At 45.0% G+C, this 23,771-nt stretch overlaps 1 pseudogene; it reads left to right on the top strand.

The window, feature by feature from the left end:
• Positions 1–13,837: 13,837 nt before the first annotated feature.
• On the top strand, positions 13,838–15,578 carry LOC129538025 (motile sperm domain-containing protein 1 pseudogene; annotated as a pseudogene).
• Positions 15,579–23,771: the final 8,193 nt, after the last annotated feature.

Consider the following 23,771-nt stretch of genomic DNA (forward strand, 5'->3'; position numbering starts at 1 on the left):
CAGCATCATCTTTCAGGATTTGAAATAGCTCAACTGGAATTCCATCACCTCCACTAGCTTTGTTCGTAGTGATGCTCCCTAAGGCCCACTTGACTTCACATTCCAAGATATCTGGCTCTAGGTGAGTGATCACGCCATTGTGATTATCTTGGTCGTGAAGATCTTTTTTATACAGTTCTTCTGTGTATTCTTGCCACCTCTTCTTAATATCTTCTGCTTCTGTTAGGTCCATACCATTTCTGTCCTTTATTGAGCCCATCTTTGCAAGAAATGTTCCCTTGATATCTCTAATTTTCTTGAAGAGATCTCTTGTTTTTCCTATTCTGTTGTTTTCCTCTATTTCTTTGTATTGATCGCTGAGGAAGGCCTTCTTATCTCTCCTTGCTATTCTTTGGAACTCTGCATTCAGATGCTTATATCTTTCCTTTTCTCCTTTGTTTTTTGCTTCTCCTCCTTTCACAGCTATTTGTAAGGCCTCCTCAGACAGCCATTTTGCTTTTTTGCATTTCTTTTCCATGGGGATGGTCTTGGTCCCTGTCTCCTGTACAATGTCACGAACCTCCGTCCAGAGTTCATCAGGCATTCTATCTATCAGATCTAGTCCCTTAAATCTATTTTTCACTTCCACTGTATAAACATAGGGATTTGATTTAGGTCATATCTGAATGGTCTGGTGGTTTTCCCTACTTTCTTCAATTTAAGTCTGAATTTGGCAATAGGGAGTTCATGATCTGAGCCACAGTCAGCTCCTGGTCTTGTTTTTGCTGACTGTATAGAGCTTCTCCATCTTTGGCTACAAAGAATATAATCAGTTTGATTTCGGTGTTGACCATCTGGTGATGTCCATGTGTAGAGTCTTCTCTTGTGTTGTTGGAAGAGGGTGTTTGCTATGACCAGTGCGTTCCCTTGGCAAAACTCTATTAGCCTTTGCCCTGCTTCATTCCGTGCTCCAAGGCCAAATTTGCCTGTTACTCCAGGTGTTTCTTGACTTCCTACTTTTGCTTTCCAGTCCCCTATAATGAAAAGGACATCTTTTTTGGGTGTTAGTTCTAAAAGGTCTTGTAGGTCTTCATAGAACTGTTCAACTTTGGCTTCTTCAGCGTTGCTGGTTGTGGCATAGGCTTAGATTACTGTAATATTGAATGGTTTGCCTTGGAAATGAACAGAGATCATTCTGTCGTTTTTGAGTATGCATCCAAGTACTGCATTTCGGACTCATTTGTTGACCATGATGGCTACTCCATTTCTTCTAAGGGATTCCTGCCCACAGTAGTAGATATAATGGTCATCTGAGTTAAATTCACCCATTCCAGTCCATTTTAGTTCACTGATGGGGCGGCGGCCGAGTGGAGCTACCCCACACCCAAGGTCAGGGGCGGCGGCCAAGAGGAGCTACCCAACCCCAAGGTCAGGGCCAGCGGCCGAGAGGAGCTACCCCATGTCCAAGAGGCGGTGGCTGCACGGGCACAGGAGGGCCTAGAGGAGATACTCCACATACAAGGTCAGGAGGGGCGACCTTGAGAAGATACCCCTTGTCCAAGGTAAGGTGCAGCGGCTACGTTTTGTTGGAGCAGCTGTGAAGAGATATCCCATGACCAAGGTAAGAGAAGCCCAAATAAGATGGTAGGTATTGCAAGGGGGCATCGGAGGGCAGACACACTGAAATCATAATCACAGAAAACTAGTCGATCTGATCACATGGACCACAGCCTTGTCTAACTCAATGAAACTAAGCCATGTCTTGTGGGGCCACCCAACACGGGCGGGTCATGGTGGAGAGGTCTGACAGAATGTGGTCCACTGGAGAAGGGAATGGCAAACCACTTCAGTATACTTGCCTTGAGAACCCCGTGAACAGTATGAAAAGGCAAAATGATAGGATATTGAATGAGGAATTCCCCAGGCTGGTAGGTGCCCACTACTGGAGATCAGTGGAGAAATAACTCCAGTAAGAATGAAGGGATGGAGCCAAAGCGAAACCAATACCCAGTTGTGGATGTGACTGGTGATAGAAGCAAGGTCCAATGCTGTAAAGAGCAATATTGCATAGGAACCTGGAATGTTAGGTCCATGAATCAAGGCAAATTGGAAGACAATTCCAAGGCACTGTCAAAAGACCAAGGAGTGGGCCATGGCCCAATTACTGGAAATCTCAACCCCTTCTCCAAAACAGATGGACTAATCCTCCCACTCATTAGCATATGAAATCAGTCAGCCTATGAAACCTAACCAGGCCACATTTTGCAGCCACACTCACCCTCTGCAATGCCACGTTCTGTCTGTGGAATGTGCTTTTCTCTGAATCTGAATAAATCCACTTCCTACCTATCACTTCTGTGTATTTTAAGAACAGTCAGAGACTTTATTTTTGGGGCTCCAAAATCACTGCAGATGGTGACTGTAGCCATAAAATTAAAAGACACTTCCTCCTTGGAAGAAAAGCTATGACCAACCTAGACAGCATATTAAAAAACAGGGACATTACTTTGCCAACAAAGGTCTGTCTAGTCAAAACTTTGGTTTTTCCAGTAGTCATGTATGGATGTGAGAGTTGGACTATAAAGAAAGCTGAGCACTTAAGAATTGATGCTTTTGAACTGTGGTGTCGGACAAGACTCTTGAGAGTCCCATGGACTGCAAGGAGATCCAACCAGTCCATCCTAAAGGAGATCAGTCCTGGGTGTTCATTGGAAGGACTGATGCTGAAGCTGAAACTTCAATACTGTGGCCACCTGATGTGAAGAGCTGACTCATTGGAAAAGACTCTGATGCTGGGAAAGATTGAAGGTGGGAAGAGAAGGGGACAACAGAGGTTGAAATGGTTGGATGGCATCACCGACTTGATGGACATGAGTTTGAGTAAGCTCCAGGAGTTGATGATGGACAGGGAAGGTGGCTTGCTGCAGTCTATGGGGTTGCAAAAAGTTGGTCACAACTGAGTGACTGAACTGAACTGAACCTATCACTTTGTCTCTCACTGAATTCTTTCTGTGATGAGACATCAAGAATCAGAGCTTCACTGGGTGCTGAAACCAGGTACCGTGGGATTTGGCTGGGTTTGTGTGCTCATCTGAGGTAAACGGTTTCAGTTTGATCTCCTTGCAGTCCAAGGGACTTCTCAAGAGTCTTCTCCAACACCACAGTTCAAAAGCATCAATTCTTCTGCGCTCAGCTTTCTTTACAGTCCAGTTCTCACATCCATACATGACACTAGAAAAACCCTAGCTTTGACTACACAGACCTTTATTGGCAAAGTAATGTCTCTGCTTTTTAATATGCTGTCTAGGTTGGTCATAGCTTTTCTTCCAAGGAGCAAGCTCCTTTAAACTTCATGGCTGCACCCACCGTCTGCAGTGGTTTTGGAGCCCAAGACTATGAAGTCTGTCACTGTTTCCATTGTTTCCCCATTTATTTGCCATGAGGGGATGGCACCGGATGCCATGATCTTCGTTTTTTTAATGTTGAGTTTTAAGTTAGCTTTTTCAGTCTCCTGTTTCACCTTCATCTAAAGGTTCTTTAGTTCCTCTTTGCTTTCTGCCATAAGGGTGGTGTCATCTGCATATCTGAGGTTATTGATATTTCTTCCGGCAATCTTGAATCTGGCTTGTGCTTCACCCAGTCTGGTATTTTGCATGATGTACTCTACATATAAGTTAAATAAGCAGGATGACAATATACAGCCTTGACCTTGACGTACTTCTTTACAATTTGGAACCAGTCCGGTTCTAACTGTTGCTTCTTGACCTGCATACAGTTTTCTCAGGAGGCAGGTAAGGTGGTCTGGTACTCTTACCTCTTTAAGAATTTTCCACATTTTGTTGTGATCCACACAGTCAAAGGCTTTAGCATAGTCAATGAAGCAAATGTATTTCTGGAATCCTTGCCCTCCCAGGTTATCACAGTTATTTACCAAGAATTTAATGCACATCAGATAATAACAAACAGGTACATGTATTTATTGCCCATAGAGGCTGGGGGCTCTGACTTTGGTCAAAGGAAGTCAAGGAGGGTCATGGTGACTGAGAGCCAGAAGCCTCCTCCAGTAAGTGAAGGAGGATCTTTGCTGCTGCTGTGCTTTGAACTGAAAAGAGAAGAGACAGATATGTCTGGATGCCATCAAACACATTTACGTTGCACTAATAGTGTGCAGGGCTTCCCCTGCGACTCAGCAGTAAAGAATCCGCCTGCAATGCAGGAGATGTAAGAGATGCAGGTCAATCCCTGGTGCCGGAAGATCCCCTGGAGGAGTGCATGGCCACGCACTCCAGGATTCTTGCCTGGAGAATTCCATGGATAGAAGAGCTTGGTGGCCTGTAGTCCACAGGGTCACAAACAGTTGGACATGACTGAAGGGAACTATTCAGTTCAGTTCAGTTCAGTCGCTCAGTCATGTCTGACTCTTCGCGACCCCATGAATCACAGCACACCAGGCCTCCCTGTCCATCACCAACTCCCGGAGTTCACTCAAACTAACGTCCATCGAGTCAGTGATGCCATCCAGCCATCTCATTCTCTGTCGTCCCCTTCTCCTCCCGCCCCCAATCCCTCCCAGCATCAGTCTTTTCCAGTGAGTCAACTCTTCGCATGAGGTGGCCAAAGTACTGGAGTTTCAGCTTTAGCATCAATCCTTCCAATGAACACCCAGGACTGATCTCCTTTAGAATGAATTGGTTGGATCTCCTTGCAGTCCAAGGGACTCTCAAGAGTCTTCTCCAACACCACAGTTCAAAAGCATCAGTTCTTCGGTGACCAGCTTTCTTCACAGTCCAACTCTCACATCCATACATGACCACTGGAAAAACCATAGCCTTGACTAGACGGACCTTTGTTGGCAAAGTAATGTCTCTGCTTAGTAAGTCAAAAAATCAATTTAGTGTTTCATGAATTTTTTTTCATGATCATAATTTTTGAAAAATAGGAAAGATATTTTGGGGAAAAATGAGGGGAAGAGATGAAACAAGTTGGACAAAACTTTACTCTTGAAGCTCAGGGACCAGTACCTGAAAGCAGATTATATTATTCTACTTTTCTGTGTTTGAGACTTTCCACAATAGTCTCTGTAAAAATGTATCTCCTAGGAAACTTTTCTTTCAAAAGAGATGGAGGACCAGAGAAAGGAATTGACAATGGCAAGAATGCATCACTGTATTAAGTGTAGTTTTTTGAAACTTGTTACCATGTAAAATATGTTTCTTACTGAGGGTTGAGTTTGTTTGTTTGTTTAAGTTTGAAAAACACTGCCTTGAGCCACAACTGTCATAAAGGTTCACCAAGACGATTTTCCCCAGGCTGCAAGTGATAGGGTAGGTCGTCACCAGGGATACACCTGGCAATAAACATGTAGGCCTGACTTCCTTGAAATTTTACCTGAGGGCTAGCCAGTTAATGGGTAACCAGGAGCAAAAATCACTCAGCTGGCAGTCTGTGGCCCCATGGGGGGCCCTGCTACAGCGCAGTTAGGGCTCCCAGGGGTGCTGTGGGACAAACCTGGTTTTCAGGGCTGCAGCCGGGAGCCCTCTATCCCAGAGCCTAGCAAGTTCAACCACAGAGGCCTGGGGGCTCTCCAGGCTGCGGACAAACCCCGAGGCAGCTCAGCGGGGCTGGAAAGCTTCCCAGGGTGGTAATCCCCCTCGGGCCTGAGTCTGCCCTTCCCACCCCCACCCCAGGACTTGCTCTCTGCAAACCAAGGGACCTCCTTAACAGCCAGGGCTGAGCGCGCCTCCCGTGAAGGTGCGCAGAGTGAAGGGCCCAGGCTCTGGGGGCCACACGGCCCCTCACGAGTGCTCAGCTCCGCGCCTGTCGTGCAAAGCTGCCACGGACAATGCAGAAACAAGTGAGCACTGCTGTTCCAATAAAACTTTTCACGGACGCTGAGGTTTGAATTTTATGTAATGTTGTCACAAAATAAATCACTTTTTTTGGTACTTCAAAACCATTAAAAATGTAAAAGTCATTTTTAGCTCCTGGGTTGAACAAAAACACGAGCCAGCCGGACCCGGCCCGCGGGCCGGGGGCTGCAGACCCCCGCTCTGGAAGCGGCTGTGCTTCCCGCCCCCCCTCCGCCGTCCCTCGCTCCCCCCGCGCCCGCGCCCGCCCGCAGCTGCAGCCCCGCGGCGGCGGCGCGCTCAGGGGGCGCTGACTCACAGGCTGACTCAGCTGCAGGCGTGCATCCAGCACCCGCCTCGGCCGGCAGCGGGGCGCCGCGCGGGCGGCGGAGGTAGGGGCGTGGCGGCGGCCGCGCCGGGCCCGGGCGCGGGCCCCGCCCCAGGAGCGGCTCCGCAGCACCCTGACCCCTGGGGGGCCGGGCAGCGGCCACGCTGGAGGCTGGGCCCGGAGGACTACGACCCGCCCCGGCGCAACTCAGGCGCGAAACACCCGGAGCGCGCCGGGCCGCAGCCCCGGGGGACACGGCCGCGGCGCAGGCCCGGCGGAGCCAGTCCCGGGTGAGCAGAGGCCACACGCCCGGTCCCGGCCTTTCCCCCGCGCTCCAGCCCCGGCTGGCCGCCTCCCGGCAGCCTTCCCTCCCGGCCTGCTGGGAGCTAGACACGGTCCGCCCCACGGTGGCCTGGGTATCCTTCCTGGCACCTTCGACCTCGCTCTCCGCCTGCCTGTGTTGTCTGGCTTCGTCACCAGGCTGTGAGTCCCTGGAGGGCAGCCACCGGGTGTCAGAAGGCTCTGAATCCCTGGGCTTTAAACAGCGCCCTGAGCTAGACTTGCAGTGGAGCAACCAACGTTAGTGATCCCGCCTGAGACACAGGCGTACCAGGTCGCCCAAACCCATAATAATGTAATAGGTAAACGCAGTTCTTATACCCATAGTCAACCCACTACAGTACTGTTGCCTGGAAAATCCCATGGACAGAGGAGCCTAGTGGGCTACGGTCCATGGGGTCACAGAGTCGGACACGACTAATCAACTTCACTTTCACTTTAGTAATATGTAAAAATATTCTACGCTTTGTGTATTAATACAGAAAATGACCAAATCATTTATTTGAAATGATACATATTAGAATTACACTTTATTAAAATGTGAAAAATAGGTGTTTATTTGAAATTATATATTCTGTATTTACTTTTCTGTTCCATAAGCGCTATTGTTTAAACAATAGGATTAGTCACAATGGCAATAATTCATAGTAGGACGAATTAAATAATATGTAGGAGAAAGAAATATACAGATAGTTTTAGAATGTTTCTGTCCTCTGATAGGGCAATTTATTTTAATCCATTATGGGTTACTTAAATTTTGTGTTAAAGTACATATATATGAAAGGTTATATACTGAATGATTGCAACTTTATGACATTCTGGAAAACAGAACAATGAGAAAAATGAAAAGATCCGTAGCTTCCAGGGGTTGGGGGTGGGGCTAGTGACAGGGATGAGTAGGGGAAGCACAACATCAACAGTAAATTTAATGTAAACTCCGGGCTTTAGCTGATGATGTTGTGTCAATGCAGGTTCATAGTAGCGATTGCACCACTATGTCAGATATGCAGATAATGGGGGAGGCTAAGCATGTGTGGGGGTTGGGGGTATATGGGAAGTGCCTGCATTTTTGCTGTGAACCTAAAACTGCTGTACAAGAATAAATTTAAAAAAAAGATACGTATAAGACTTTTAAAAAAGAGAAAGCAAATATAGTAGGGCTATTACCAATATTTAATTTAAAAAATAATAGTGACATATGATAAAGGGCTTTTTTTACCTCTGTTTCCTTGCCTGCAGCCTTTAGGGAACACTTCCTCTATGCAGTGATCAAACTGAATGTGGTTAAACATAAAATTCTTTGACTTGCAGCTCTGCTGTTATTAAGCAAACTCTATACTGATTCCGGCTGTCAGTCCAATGTAATGGCATCAAGATAACAATCCTCTCAACCAAATCATTTGAGCATGGAATACTTAGGGTCTTACTAACAACAGCATGTTTTTAGACTGTAGGGATTAGTTTCCAGCTCTCCAAAAATGTGCATCCACTTTGTACCTACAGGCTGGTTTTGCTAGACCAGCTGTATGTGAGCTCCTTTGCATCTATAAATTTAGTGTGTAGGATCAGTTCAGTTCAGTTCAGTCGCTCAGTCGTGTCCGACTCTCCGCAACCCCATGAACCACAGCATGCCAGGCCTCCCTGTCCATCACCAACTCCCGCAGTTCACTCAAACTCATGTCCATCAGGTCGGTGATGCTATCCAGCCATCTCATTCTCTGTCATCCCCGTCTCCTCCTACCCCCAATCCCCCCTAGCATCAGACTCTTTTCCAGTGAGTCAACTCGTCGCATGAGGTGGCCAAAGTATTGGAGTTTCAGCTTTACCATCAGTCCTTCCAATGAACACCCAGGATTGATCTCCTTTAGAATGGACTGGTTGGATCTCCTTGCAGTCCAAGGGACTGTCAAGAGTCTTCTCCAGCACCACAGTTCAAAAGCATCAATTCTTCAGTGATCAGCTTTCTTCACAGTCCAACTCTCACATCCATACATGACCATGGGAAAAACCATAGCCTTGACTAGACGGACCTTTGTTGGCAAAGTAATGTCTCTGCTTCTTAATATGCTATCGAGGCTGGTCATAACTTTCCTTCCAAGGAGTAAGCGTCTTTTAATTTCATGGCTGCAATCAGCATCCGGAGTGATTTTGGAGCCCCAAAAATAAAGTCTGACACTGTTTCCACTGTTTCCCATCTATTTCCCATGAAGTGATGGGACCAGATGCCACGATCTTTGTTTTCTGAATGTTGAGCTTCAAGCCAACCTTTTCACTCTCCTCTTTCACTTTCATCAAGAGGCCTTTGAGTTCCTCTTCACTTTCTGCCATGAGGGTAGTGTCATCTGCATATCTGAGGTTATTGATATTTCTCCCAGCAATCTTGATTCCAGCTTGTGCTTCTTCCAGCCCAGCGTTCCTCATGATGTACTCTGCATATAAGTTAAATAAGCAAGGTGACAATATACAGCCTTGACATACTCCTTTTCCTATTTGGAACCAGTTTGTTGTTCCATGCCCAGTACTAACTGTTGCTTCCTGACCTGCATACAGGTTTCTCAACAGGCAGGTCAGGTGGTCTGGGATTCCCATCTCTTTCGGAATGTTCCACAGTTTATTGTGATCCACACAGTCAAAGGCTTTGGCATAGTCAATGACGCAGAAATAGATGTTTTTCTGGAACTCTCTCGCTTTCTCCATGATCCAGCGGATGTTGGCAATTTGATCTCTGGTCCCTCTGCCTTTTGTAAAACCTGCTTGAACATCTGGGAGTTCACGGTTCACATATTGCTGAAGCCTGACTTGGAGCATTTTGAGCATGACTTTACTAGCGTGTGAGATGAGTGCAATTGTGCGGTAGTTCGAGCATTCTTTGGCATTGCCTTTCTTTGGGATTAGAATGAAGACTGACCTTTTCCAGTCCTGTGGCCATTGCTGAGTTTTCCAAATTTGCTGGCATATTGAGTGCAGTGTGTAGGATATCCATGTCTGAAATAGCCTTCTTTTTAAACATGTTGAAGCACTCTGGATGTCATAAGCTAAACCTCTGTTTCTTAGGAAAAATGGTTTAAAGCACAATGATATCTGAACTTGGGAAATTAAAGTTGAATGATAAATAATTTCCAGTTTTAGTAAAGAAATGATCAAGTCCTGCTTAAACTGGCTGTTCTTTTCTGGTGATGTTTGTTTTATTTTCCCCAAACTGAGTCATTTTTCATTACATGAGTTTTTGTTACTATCTACATATCACATTGAACAAATCAGGTGCAGCACACCCATATTTACTGTCTGTATGGCCTCTTCAAATAGCAAACAGTTTCAGAGGAACAGTTGAGAAATTTCTGCTTGCAACCCTTTTCTCCATTCTCATTCTCAGTCTATCCCCATGTAAGAGAAAGTCATTATTCTTGTCCCACACTTTGGAAAGATGGTTTTGTAGAAGGCTAAGTTTTTTTAAAATTATAGTTCTTTGATTTACAATATTGCATTAATTACTTCTCTACAGCACAGTGACTCAGTTTTATATACATATTATTTTTCATATTCTTTCCCATTATGGTTTATCACAGAATATTAAATATAGATTCTTATGCTATAAGTAGGACTTTGTTGTTTATCCATTCTATATAAACCTGTTCACATTTATGGCAGGTTAACTGTTGTCTATTCGTGACACTGTACAGGAGACAGGGACCAAGGCCATCCCCATGGAAAAGAAATGCAAAAAAGCAAAATGGCTGTCTGAGGAGGCCTTACAAATAGCTGTGAAAAGAAGAGAAGCGAAAAGCAAAGGAGAAAAGGAAAGATATAAGCATCTGAATGCAGAGTTCCAAAGAATAGCAAGGAGAGATAAGAAGGCCTTCCTCAGTGATCAATGCAAAGAAATAGAGGAAAACAACAGAATAGGAAAAACAAGAGATCTCTTCAAGAAACTTAGAGAATCCAAGGGAATATTTCATGCAAAGATGGGCTCGATAAAGGACAGAAATGGTATGGACCTAACAGAAGCAGAAGATATTAAGAAGAGGTGGCAAGAATACACAGAAGAACTATACAAAAAAGATCTTCACGACCAAGATAGTCAAGATAACGTGATCACTGACCTAGAGCCAGACATCTTGGAATGTGAAGTCAAGTGGGCCTTAGGGAGCATCACTACGAACAAAGCTAGTGGAGGTGATGGAATTGCAGTAGAACTATTTCAAATCTTGAAAGATGATGCTGTGAAAGTGCTGCACTTAATATGCCAGCAGATTTGTAAAACTCAACAGTGGCCACAGGACTGGAAAAGATCAGTCTTCATTCCAATCCCAAAGAAAGGCAATGCCAAAGAATGCTCGAACTACCGCACAATTGCACTCATTTCACACGCTAGTAAAGTCATGCTCAAAATGCTCCAAGTCAGGCTTCAGCAATATGTGAACCGTGAACTCCCAGATGTTCAAGCAGGTTTTAGAAAAGGCAGAGGCACCAGAGGTCAAATTGTCAACATCCGCTGGATCATGGAAAAAGCGAGAGAGTTCCAGAAAAACATCTATTTCTGCGTCATTGACTATGCCAAAGCCTTTGACTGTGTGGATCACAATAAACTGTGGAAAATTCTGAAAGACATGGGAATCCCAGACCACCTGACCTGCCTCTTGAGAAACCTGTATGCAGGTCAGGAAGCAACAGTTAGAACTGTACATGGAACAACAGACTGGTTCCAAATAGGAAAAGGAGTACGTCAAGGCTGTATATTGTCACCTTGCTTATTTAACTTATATGCAGAGTACATCATGAGGAACGCTGGGCTGGAAGAAGCACAAGCTGGAATCAAGATTGCTGGGAGAAATATCAATAACCTCAGATATGCAGATGACACTACCCTCATGGCAGAAAGTGAAGAGGAACTCAAAAGCCTCTTGATGAACGTGAAAGAGGAGAGTGAAAAGGTTGGCTTGAAGCTCAACATTCAGAAAACTAAGATCGTGGCATCTGGTCCCATCACTTCATGGGAAATAGATGGGAAACAGTGGAAACAGTGTCAGACTTAATTTTTTGGGCTCCAAAATCACTGCAGATGCTGATTGCAGCCATGAAATGAAAAGACGCTTACTCCTTGGAAAGAAAGTTATGACCAACCTTGACAGTATATTAAAAAGCAGAGACATTACTTTGCCAACAAAGGTCCGTCTAGTCAAGGCTATGGTTTTTCCCATGGTCATGTATGGATGTGAGAGTTGGACTGTGAAGAAAGCTGATCGCCAAAGAATTGATGCTTTTGAACTGTGGTGCTGGAGAAGACTCTTGAGAGTCCCTTGGACTGCAAGGAGATCCAACCAGTCCATTCTAAAGGAGATCAATCCTGGGTGTTCATTGGAAGGACTGATGCTAAAGCCAAAACTGCAATATTTCGGCCACCTCATGTGACGAGTTGACTCACTGGAAAAGACTCTGATGCTGGGAAAGGTTGGGGGCAGGAGGAGAAGGGGACGACAGAGAATGAGATGGCTGGATGTCTTCACTGACTGTGGACATGAGTTTGAGTGAACTGCGGGAGTTGGTGATGGACAGCGAGGCCTGGCATGCTGTCATTCATGGGATCGCGGAGAGTCGGACACGACTGAGCGACTGAACTGAACTGACAGATGACTGACCACAGTGAGAGCTGTCTTGTAGGCACATGTCTGCCTGATATAATCTTCTTCTATTTCTAGAAACTCAAGTGGCTTATTAAATGCTTTTGCATGTTTTGGGGAAACAGAAGTCACCACACCTTTTATCATGAAAGCCTCAGTATCCCAGGAAACAACCCACACTCCAATAGTTGTGCTGTGGACAATTTTGCAAGACACTCAGCAGGTAATTCACCATAAGTGAATGGGTTTATTTCTGAGCTCTCTATACTGTTTCACTGATTTATGTCTGTATCTGTGCCAGGACCATACTGTTTTGATTACTGTAGGCTTTTAGTATAGTCTGAAGTTGGCATGTTTCCTCCAGTGGCCACTATATTCAACTGCAAATTGGTTGGGGGACACCAAAAAAACGATTTTGGTGAATTTAGAAGCCCTTGGCTGTCTCACTGAAGAGTTGTGAATATCAGTTTCTACTTTTACATTCCTTTCTCAACTATGTGCTTGCAATGCATGCTTAGCTGCTTCAGTCATGTCCAGCTCTTTGCGACCCTATGGACGGTATCCTACCAGGCTTCTCTATCCATGGGATTCTCCGGGCAAGAATACTGGAGTGGGTTGCCTTGAGCCACCTTGGAAGCCCTTCTCAACCATGCCCAATCTCAGATTCTTTTCTGCATATTGTGAAGCATGCCCTTTTTGATTTACCTCCCTAAACCAGTTGCATATGTTATGCCAGTAGTCAGTAAAGTAACACAGTCATGGGACTTTCCTGGTGGTCTGCCTTCCAATGCAAGGGACATGAGTTCAATCCCCAGTTGGGAAACTAATATTCCACATGCTGTGGGGCAACTAAGCCTTCAACCAGAGAACCCATGTAGTACAGCTGGTACCCAATGCAGCCAAATAAATAAATAAATGTAATTTTTTAATGTTACAGTTGTTTAGACTTCTAAATGATCATCATGTCTGTTTCCTGCTGGCACTGATTGATATTGTCATCATTCTCATTTTCATTAACTGAACTTTTAAAAAACATGGCCACAATAGTCACCATGTTAAACATTGAACTAGCACTGTCTCAACACAAATTGTGACAGTCAGCTCAAAGGCAAAGTGAATGTTCATGCTTTAGGTATCTGTGTATTTGAGTTGAATCCCTGGGTGGGGAAGGGTGGTTATAATGAATGATCCATTATCAGGAACTGCAAATTGTGGTTGCCATCAGCAGTGGTTGAAACTAGGGAAAGTGCCATGTCCATTTGGTACTAAAACCAGTATGGCTTTCAGCCTCTCTGTCTGGGGTCACCTTTGGGGTTTGTACCTTTTCCCCAACCTTCTGTGCCCATTACTGAAAACTGGGAATTTTCTTATCCCAGGGAAGAGTTTACCTGATGTAGGACTTTTACTGCTAAAATAAGGAGAATCCCAGACAAACTGGTTTGGTTGTTCACAATAGCAAATGCTTGCAGGCTCAAGAACTCAGCTTCAAGGTAAATACTGTTTAGTGTGTGAAATTAAAAAAGAACAACTCATAGATTAAGGAAACAGGTTGGTCAGAAGCGATGGGGGCGGAAATGGGTGAAGGAGGTCAGTTATAAGATAAATAAGTTCTGGGGATGTAATGTAGAGCATGGTAACTATAGTTAACAATGCTGTATTGCATGTGTGAAAGTTGCAATGAGATTAGATCTTAAAAGTTCTCATCGAGTGCAGCCTAGAGATGCTGACAAAGGACCAGAGGGAGCAATCGCAGCTGCTTTCCGAGGAGCCGGTGTTGCCGAGATTGCCAAAATGCTTTGGAGTTTCTAACTGATTTTTAAGAAAAACCCCAAATAGATTTGAGACTGTAAAAACTGACGCCTCAGCGAGGGGGATTTAGTGCCAATGCATCAACAAAAAAGACAGCCAGAGTTAGTGGAAGGAAATCTTCCTGTCTTTATGTTTCCCACAGAGCTAATATTTTATGCAGATGACCAGTCAACACATAAGCAAGTGTTGACACTCTATTCCCTATGAGTTTGCCTTGCAGTTCAAAGTTTTGTGTACTACTCCAAATAAGTATGTTGTCATTGATGCTGCAGGTGCAGTAAAGCCTCAGTGTTGTATGGATATAGTAATTCGTCATAGAGATGTCCGATCCTGTCACTATGGTGTAATAGACAAATTCCGTCTCCAAGTTTCTGAGCAAAGCCAGAGGAAGGCTTTAGGAAGGAAAGAGGTTGTGGCTACTCTTCTCCCGTCCGCAAAAGAACAACAAAAGGAAGAGGAGGAAAAAAGAATAAAAGAACATTTAACTGAAAGTTTATTTTTTGAGCAGTCGTTTCAACCAGAAAACAGAACTGTCTCCTCAGGACCTAGTTTACTGTCTTCCTGGCAGTGGTGTGTATGAAAGCTCTGATGCCTCCCACGCTGGGGGATGTGGAATCGCTGGTGCCTCTCTACCTCCACTTAAGTGTGAATCAAAAATTAGTGGTTGCTTATATCTTAGGTCTTATCACAATGGCTATATTTAGAACATGAACAAGGAGTTCAGTTGACTTCTGAAGTACATTTATCTTGAAAATATGAATGTGGACTGCCTTTTATCTCTATTTCACCCCATTAACATGCTACAAACTATTGAATGATTTACAATCATTTCAAATGTATAATATATATTTTAAATTACACTATAATTTTATTTCAAGGACTCCAGCACATTATGTTACAGATAGCCAGGAGGCTTCTGAGTGACACTTAGGAAATTATTTTAAGAAATTCTTTTTATATCTAAGCCACCCATGCAAAAGACTTTAATTAAGACATTTGTTATTTACTCATCCTTTTTCTAATTCACTTTGATTGTTGCAGTCATGTGTCCTTCAAAGTTAAAGGCCTAAAAGAGCAAACTGACCAGCCTAAAAGTAAAAGTACATTTACTTCCTAGGTATGAACATCAATGTTCCTATGTTAACTATGCCTTGTCCTCTATCATTATAAACAGTTGCTGTGGTGTTTCTAAAATATGAGTTTTACAGTTAATATGTAGAGAGAAATAAAAAGCATAAAGTACTGAGGGATCATGCTTATCTTAGTCTCTCACAGAAGACATATTTAATTCATTTGATGAACTGCAGAATAGGTTGTGGTCCAGCCACCAAGAAGTAGGGTGACCATTCTATTTGGTCTAAGAATTCTAAAGAAAGGTAGACATTTGTTTAGTTACTTGGTACACCCTAGCTTTACCTCTGGATAATGCTTTATGTTAATAGGAGGGAAAATCACTTATCTTTTCTCCATAGCCCAGATTGGGGCTACCAATGCCAGGTGGTTTATGTGGAGATGATCTTTCACCTTTAAACTCTAAGCCAAGTATCAATATAAAAAATCCTTGATATCTGTCTGTTTTATACCAGTCACCGAGACATTTTTTAAGTTGTATTTATAAGTTTCTATTTATTATTAAAACAACTTTACCAAAAAAGTCCCCTGAAGCACAACTATTTACATTTCTTTATAGCCTCTTCTGATCTCTAACATATATATGCAGTTTTAACTGTTAGTGTTGTAGTAATTGATCTTTTGACTTAGGATTTTTATCTGAGAACACAATGCATTGAGTCTCTTGGAAATCATGTTCCAGATCTTTTTACAGAATGAATTTATGCACTGCTCCTGTAGCATTCTCAAGGATAAACACAAGATATATACCTGATGTTGGTTTTTGCAGGAAACAGTACTTTGCTTCTGAAGTCAAAGCTTTTTTTACTCTTTCATAGAAAATCTTCATTGTTTAACCATTTGGGAGCATAAATCATTAAATGGATCATGTCTGTACATTGTGTAATGACTAAAAAGCACATAAATGTAATCTATTTTGAACTTTGTAAAACCAAAATTACCCTTGTGTTTGAAGTGAAGTCGTTCAGTTGTGTCCAACTCTTTGCTTCCCCATGGACTGTAGCCCGCCAGGCTCCTCTGTCCATGGAATTCTCCAGGCAAGAATACTGGAGTGGGTAGCCATTCCCTCCTGCAGGAGATCTTCCCGACCCAGGGATTGAACCTGGGTCTCCCGCATTGTCGGCAGACGCTTTACCATCTGAGCCACCAGGGAAGCCTGTGTTTGAAGGTTATCCTTCTTGTTTCTCTGTCCATCTCAAACCGTGTGTCTGTGTATGTGTGCAAGTGCAGGCGCACGTGCGCGCCTGTGTGTGTGACCACACATTGCAAAGAACAGAAATTTCTTTAAAAAATAAAAGAAAATGGAGACCTGAAAAAAAAAAGTTCTCATCACAAGAAAAAATTATAACTAGATGAGGTGATAGGTGGTTACTAAACTTATTGTGGTCATCATTTTGTAATGTATACATATGTCAGATCACGTCGTATACCTTAAACTAATGTTATATGTTAACTGTATCTCAATAAAACTGAAAAAAAGTCTCCACATTAAAAAATCAATTATATTTCTATATACTAGCAACCAACAATTCCAAATTGTAATCTTTAGAATTACACTTATAATAACATTTTAAAAAACATAAGTGCTTCCCTGGTGGTCCAGTGGTTAAGAATCCACCTGCCTATGCAGGAGACAGGGGTTTGATTCCTGGTCCAAGAAGACCCCACACGCTGCAGAGCAACCAGCCTGTGTGTCAGAACTACTGAGCCCATGTGCTGTGTGTGCTCAGTCACTCTGTCGTGTCCGACTCTTTGCGACCCCTTGGACTGTAGCCCGCCAGGCTCCTCTGTCCATGGAGATTCTCCAGGCAAGAATACTGGAGTGGGTTGCCGTGCCCTCCTCCAGGGGAACTTCCTAACCCAGGGATTGAACCCAGGTCTCCTGCATTGCAGGCAGATTCGTTACTGTCTGAGCCACCAGGGAAGCCCATGTGCCACGACTATTGAAACTGGGTACCCTAGAGCCCGTGCTCCACAACAAGAGAAGCCACCAGAATGAGAAGCCCACACACCACAGCTCGAGAAAGCCCATAGTAACAAAGAGCCAGCACAGCCAAAAACAAATAAATCCTAAACATGGATTAAGTAGGGATAGAGTTAACAGAATATATTTAAGATCTGCACACTGAACACCATCAAACTTTTGCAAGAATTAACAAAGATCTTTAAAAAATAGAGAGAAATACCATGCTAATAGACCAGAAGACTCAGTGTTGAGACATCTCTTCTGCCCATATTGTTCTATAGAGCCAACTCAACCCCAGTCAAAATTCCAGCAAACATTCCTTAGGTAGAAATTGACAAGCTGATTCTAAAACGTGTGTAGAAATGCAGAGGACCTAGAATAGCCAAAATAATCTTGAAAGAAAACAAAGCTGGAGGATTTACACTACCTGATTTCATAATTCAGTAGAGTCTTGTAACAGTGACCAGGAAATTAAGACAATATGATGCAGGCATAAGGAGGAACAGATAGATCAATAGAATAAAATATAGACTTCCCTGCTGGCGTACTGGATAAGAATCCGCCTGCCAAGGCAAGGGACATGGGTTCAATCCCTGGTGTGAAAGGGTTCCACATGCTGCAGGGCTACTATGTAACTAAGTGGTCGGTGCTCTGCAACAGAGAAGCCACCACCTATGCAACTAGAGAAAGCCCACGCAAAGCAACAGAGACCTGGCATAGACAAAGATAAATAAAATCTTTTTAAAGAATAGAATATAGTGCAGATATAGACACATGTATATATGGTTAGTTGATTTTTAACAAAATATGAAGTGATGACACCGATGGGAAAGTGATAGAGTTTGTCACAAATGCTGCTGGAACAACTCGATATCCATATAGAGAAAAAAATCAAAGCACTAATCCATGCCTCACACTATATATAAAAATTAATAAATTCCAAGTGGGTTGGAGATCCAAATGCAAAAGCTAAAACCATAAAGCTTCTAGAAGAAAACATAAGAGAAAGCCTTTGTGAGCTACATGATCTAAAGCAAAGATTTCTTAGGTAGGATACAAAAACAAAAACCACAAAAAGTATTGATAATTGGACTTCATCAAAATTAAAAATATTTGCTCGTGAAAAGACACTGTTAAGTAATAAAAGACAAACCATTGACTGAAAGAAAATTTTATTTACATGACAGAAGACTTAGTGCCAGAATATATAAAAATTCTCAAAACTCAATATAAAAAATAGGCCAAAGATTTAAACCATCACATAACCAAAAGAAGATACATAAATGTCAAGCAAGCACATGAAAAAGATGCTTACCATCATTAGTAATTAGGGAAGTAAAAATTCAAGCTACAATGTTATACTACAATATACCTACTAGAATAGTTAAAAGTTAAAACCCAAAGAACTGACCACACTAAATGCTGGGGAGGATGCAGAGCAATTAGAACATATGTATGTTGTAAGTTTTCCAAATGTGCTGACATACCGAGTGCAGCACTTTCACAGCATCATCTTTCAGGATTTGAAATAGCTCAGGTGGAATTCCATCACCTCCACTAGCTTTGTTCGTAGTGATGCCTCCTAAGGCCCACCTGACATCACACTCCAGGATGTCCAGCTCCAGGTGAGTGACCACACCATGGTTATCCAGATCATTGAGAACTTTTCTGCATGGTTCTTCCGTGTATTCTTGCCACCTCTTCTTAAGTTCTTCTGCTTCTATTAGGATGAGATAGTTAGATAGCATCACCAATTCAATGGACATGAATTTGAGAAAAGTCCAAGAGATAGTGGAGGACAGAGGAGCTTGGGGTACTACAGTCCACAGGGTTGCAGAGTCAGACACAACTTAGCAACTGAACAATAGCAACAAAATGTTGCTGGTGGGAATGCAAAATGGTATAAGCCACTTTTGATAACAGTTTTGCTTTCACTCATTTTTTTTTAAAGTAAACATGTACTTGCCATATGACTCAGCAATCCCATTCCTAGATATTTGCCTACAAGGAAAGAAAACATGTACCCACACAAAACCCTGTGTGTGAGTGTGCTAGCAGTTTTATTTAATAATAGCCCATAACAGCCAAACAGATAACAATATGTGGTTCTGCTGTATAATGGAAACTACTCAGCAACAGAAAGAAACTGATATACACATCAACATGCATAAATCTGAAAAGCTTCATGTTGACTGAAAAAGCCAGTTTTAAAAGACTACATACTGCAAGGATTCCATGCTTATATCATTCTATAGAAAATAACAGAAATCAGATCAGTGACTGCTAGGGGCTGGGGAGGAGACACAGGGTGACTGTGAGGGTGTTAGAAATGACCCATTTAATGTTTGTGCTGGTGGCTACGCTATTACATACATTTGTCAAAACAGAACCGTTCATTCAAGAAGAGTGAATTTTACTGCCTGTAAATTATACTGCACACTTATTTTTTTTAAAAAGGAATGAAATATTGCCATTTGTAGTAATATTGATGGACCTAGAGATTACCATGGAGAAGGAAATGGCAACCCACTCCAGTAGTCTTGCCTGGGAAATCCCATGGACGGAAGAGCCTGGTAGGCTGCAGTCCATGGGGTCGCTGAGAGTCAGACACGACTGAGCAACTTCACTTTCACTTTTCACTTTCATGCATTGGAGAAGGAAAGGGCAGCCCACTCCAGTGTTCTTGCCTGGAGAATCCCAGGGACGGCAGAACCTGGTGGGCTTCCATCTATGGGGTCGCACAGAGTCGGACATGACTGAAGCGACTTAGCAGCAGCAGCAGAGATTACCATACTAAGTGAAGTAAGTCAGACAGAGAGAGACAAATATCAAAAGATGTCACTTATATGTGGAATCTAAAAGAATGGTGCAGATGAACTTGTTTATAGAACAGAAACAGCCTCCCAGCCTTAGAGGGCAGGCTTATGGTTGCCAAAGGAGAAAGGTAGGGAGAGGGATGAATTGGGAGGATGGGACTGGCATATGCACACTGCTGAAAGGAAAACAGGTCAACAAGGGCCTGCTGTAGAGCACAAGGAGTTACACTCAACGCTCTGTAATGACCTGTATGGGAAAAGAATCTGAAAAAGCATAGACATATGAATGTGTGAAAGATGCTCAGTCGTGTCCAACTTTTTGAGACCCTATGGACTACACAGTCCACGGATTCTGCAGGCCAGAATACTGGAGTGGGCAGCCGTTCCCTTCTCCAGAGGATCTTCCCAACCCAGGGGTCGAACCCAGGTCTCCTGCATGCAGGCAGATTCTTTAACAGCTGAGCCACCAGGGAAGCCCAGATATACGAATATGTATAACTAAATCACTGTGCTGTACATCTCAAACTAACACAGCATTGTGAACTAACTGTATTCCAACATAAAATTCAAAAGAATCAATGTGCCATTGTGCTGTTGACCCTGAGCTGTATCTATTCATCTCCATTTCTTAACGGGGAACCCACCCACCCAGGACCGTCTCCTCTCGTCACCCTTCCCAGGGTGAGCCCTGAGCAGCCTGCCTTCTACCCCAGAAGAAACGAATGGAAGCCAGGCAAGGGGAGGTGGGGGGGTGAGGGCGGAGGCTCCCTGTAAGCCTTCGCACCTCTAACCACTCTGGCCAGTAGTGAGCTCACGTTGGGTTCCGACACCTGTTACCAGAGTCGGGCCCGATACTAGGTAGGCATGCCCTCCAGACCCCAGGGATCTGGGGTGACTCAGCATTCAGAACTGGTGGCTGGTAACCTGCAACACAGATAGCAGCTGCCCTTCCTCTCCTGCTAACCGCCGCGTCAGACCCCCTCCCCGCCTCCACAGGCAGTTGTGAAAGGGGACCCCATCCCCGCTGGGCTTTGATCCTCCCCTTCTCTCTGAGATAGTTGGGGAGCAGGGAAGAGAAACTTGTCAATCAGTCACCTGGGCTTCCCTGGTGGCTCAGAAGGTAAAGAATCTGCCTGCAATGCAGGGCACCCAGTTCGATCCCTGGGTTGGGAAGGTCCTTTGGGGAAGGAAATGGCAACCCACTCCAGTATTGTTTTCTTTTTCCCACTCCAGGATTCTTGCCTGGAGAATTCCATGGACAGAGGAGCCTGGCGGGCTACAGTCCATAGGGTGACAAAGAGTGGGACATCACTGAGCGACTAACACTTCGACTTTTCGATTAATCACTTAAGTCCCAGGCCCTGTCCACCTTGTAGAAGCGATCTGAAAGTCCATGCACCCTAGAGCCCAAGTACTCCTCAACAAGAAAAGTCACCACAAGGGGGAGCCCGTGCACCACAGTGAACAGTAGCCCCCACTGGCTGCAACTAGAGAAAGCCTGCGCAAAGCAGCCAAGACCCAGTGCAGCCAGAAAGAAACTATACACACACATACTTAACCTACATCTATATATTATACACGTGCATCCTATATCCACACACACTCTGTTTGATCCCCATAGCAACCACCTGGGTGGCGCTATTCTTCGCCTCATTTCCAGAATAGAAACTGAGGCCCAGGGAAGTTAAAACAACCCAGCCAGGAAGGAACCAAGATGAGGTTTTTGGACGTCCCACTGCAGGATGCCGCCTGATAATTCTGGCTCTTGTGTTTTAGCTCACACCTTTGCTTCCCGTACCTTCTCCCCGTCCTCACAAATTCAGGGAATTCCCTGCACACAGACTCCTTCCTGTCTCTCAACCGTCTCTAGCTGGAATGCCTGAGTTCTGCTCCAGCACCTGACTCAACTTGACTGAATCGGACCAACGTGGGGTGACTCACATCTAGGAGGAGCAACCCCAGAGACAGACAAGGTCAGTCGCTACGGCCCCCACGCCGGTGAAGCTGCACCGTGTAGCCCGGGCCGGAACCCTTCCGCGGGACCCGGGCAGCGTCCCCTGCTGGAAGGCTGTCGCAAGTGAGCAGAGATGCCGCATACCTGGACTCACCTGGACTCTCCAGGTGATGCCTGCCTTTCAGAGTCAGCAGAACTTGGCAGGAGCTGGTGGCACTGACCTTCTCTGCTTCAGGGGGGTGACCCGAGTCTCCTGCGCTGGCAGCCAATGTGGAGGCCGTGATGCAGGCACCCCCACCGCAGATGCCCTGGCTCTTCCAGGTGCTAATGCTTTGGCATCTCGGCTGGTTTGGAGGAGGGCGCCCCCGGCAGAGTCCCTTATTCTTGGTCAGGGTTTGTGATGGACCCTAAGTAAACTTCACACGGAGCTGACCTCCTGGGCTAGGCTGGGGAGCAAGGGGGAGGCAAGGAGATGGCAGGGAAGAGAAGACGGGCAGGAGTCCCTGTGAACGAGCACAGGAAGGTGGAATGAGGGAGAGCAGGCTTGGGGTAGAGTGATGCTGCAGACTCACGGGGGAGGACCCTGGAGCTAGCATGGGGGTGCAGCGGGCATTTTTATATGTTCCCTGGCTGTGGAAGCTGCCCATCTTGTGTGGTTGGGCACATGCTCTTCATGCTTCCTGCCCAAGTCATCAGGACCATGACTTCCTTTCTCCAGCAGTAGCCCCAGACCTTCCAAACAGTCACTGACTCCCCACTTGCCAGAAGCTCCATCCCAAACTCTGTCTTCTCCTCCTCCCCACCTGAGGGCCCTTCCTCTCTTACCTGGGTCCTGCCTGCCTTCTGATGTCCAGCTGAAGCCCTGCCTCCTTCAGGTAGCCTTCCCTGATCTCCCTACTTGCGCTGATTTCCCTTTCCTTGGAATTTCATAAGCATCACCACCGTACCACTTGGCCTCTACACAGTGGCCTTGTTGGATGTTCACCCTGCTCCTCTGGTTTTCTCCAGCGGGCCGTGTGGGCAGCATAAGAGTCTTGTACTCCACGGCCGGGAACAGTGCTGGACCCCAGGAGGCATTTTTATATGTTGCAAGGAGACTTAAGGAGAGAGGGGATTTCCCACTAGGGCGGGAGGCCCCCATGAAGCCAAACACAGGGTGTGCCCCAGTCATGGTGAAGGCGGCGGCTACTGCTCCCCTCGCCCAGACTCTCCAGGTCTTCGTGGTCTCAGCCTCTCTCTGTACGTCTACGTCTTTCTCATCAGCCTCCTCTGCTTTAGGCCCAGACGTGCGTATCTAGGCTCTGGCTTCAAACCCTGTGAGTCCTGTGCTCAGTGGAGTAAGACTGATGCCCCACTCCTGCGGGCTGGGGGAGAGAATCTGTTTGACTCCTGGTCAGGGGACTTCCTGGTGCTGTCACCAGAGGTCAACTGGGCAGAGTCACATGAGCTGTGCAAGGGCTGGGACTCTGAGGAGTGTGGTCAAGTCCTCCAAGGAGGGAGTGGGGTTTGGAAGAAGTAGGGCATTTCTAGTACAGGAAGGAAGATGCGTGATAAGGGCTGATGGACCGCAGCGCCGGGGCCGAGGTTCCAGGTCAAACACTTTACTTCTGCTCCTGCCCTTTCTGACATACTGGTCACAAACTGACTGCAGACTTTCCACAATTCTGTTGACGTTTCTCACTTGCTCACAAGAGCAGGTGAGAAGTGCCAGAAGTGCTGGAAAGACCTGCGTTCTAATCCAGACCTGCCATTTACTGGCTCTGTGAATTTGGTCCAATGACAAAAGATTTCTGAGTGTCCTCATCTGCAAAATTGAGGTTATGGAAGTAGTGGTGTGTAGTTGTGTGTGCTGGGAGAGGGCGGCAGTTACAGGAGCAGCTGGAGCTGAGGGTTTAGCCGAGTATTGGCACCCATGTGGTAGACAGCCTGAGAGGCAAATCTTTTCCTCTTTTTACATCACATCATGATGTTATCAGGAAGGCAGG

The sequence above is a fragment of the Moschus berezovskii genome, chromosome 2, assembly GCF_049115385.1.
Source record: "Moschus berezovskii isolate FMDL1 chromosome 2, NW_MosBer_1.0, whole genome shotgun sequence".
Lineage (NCBI taxonomy): Eukaryota > Metazoa > Chordata > Mammalia > Artiodactyla > Moschidae > Moschus > Moschus berezovskii.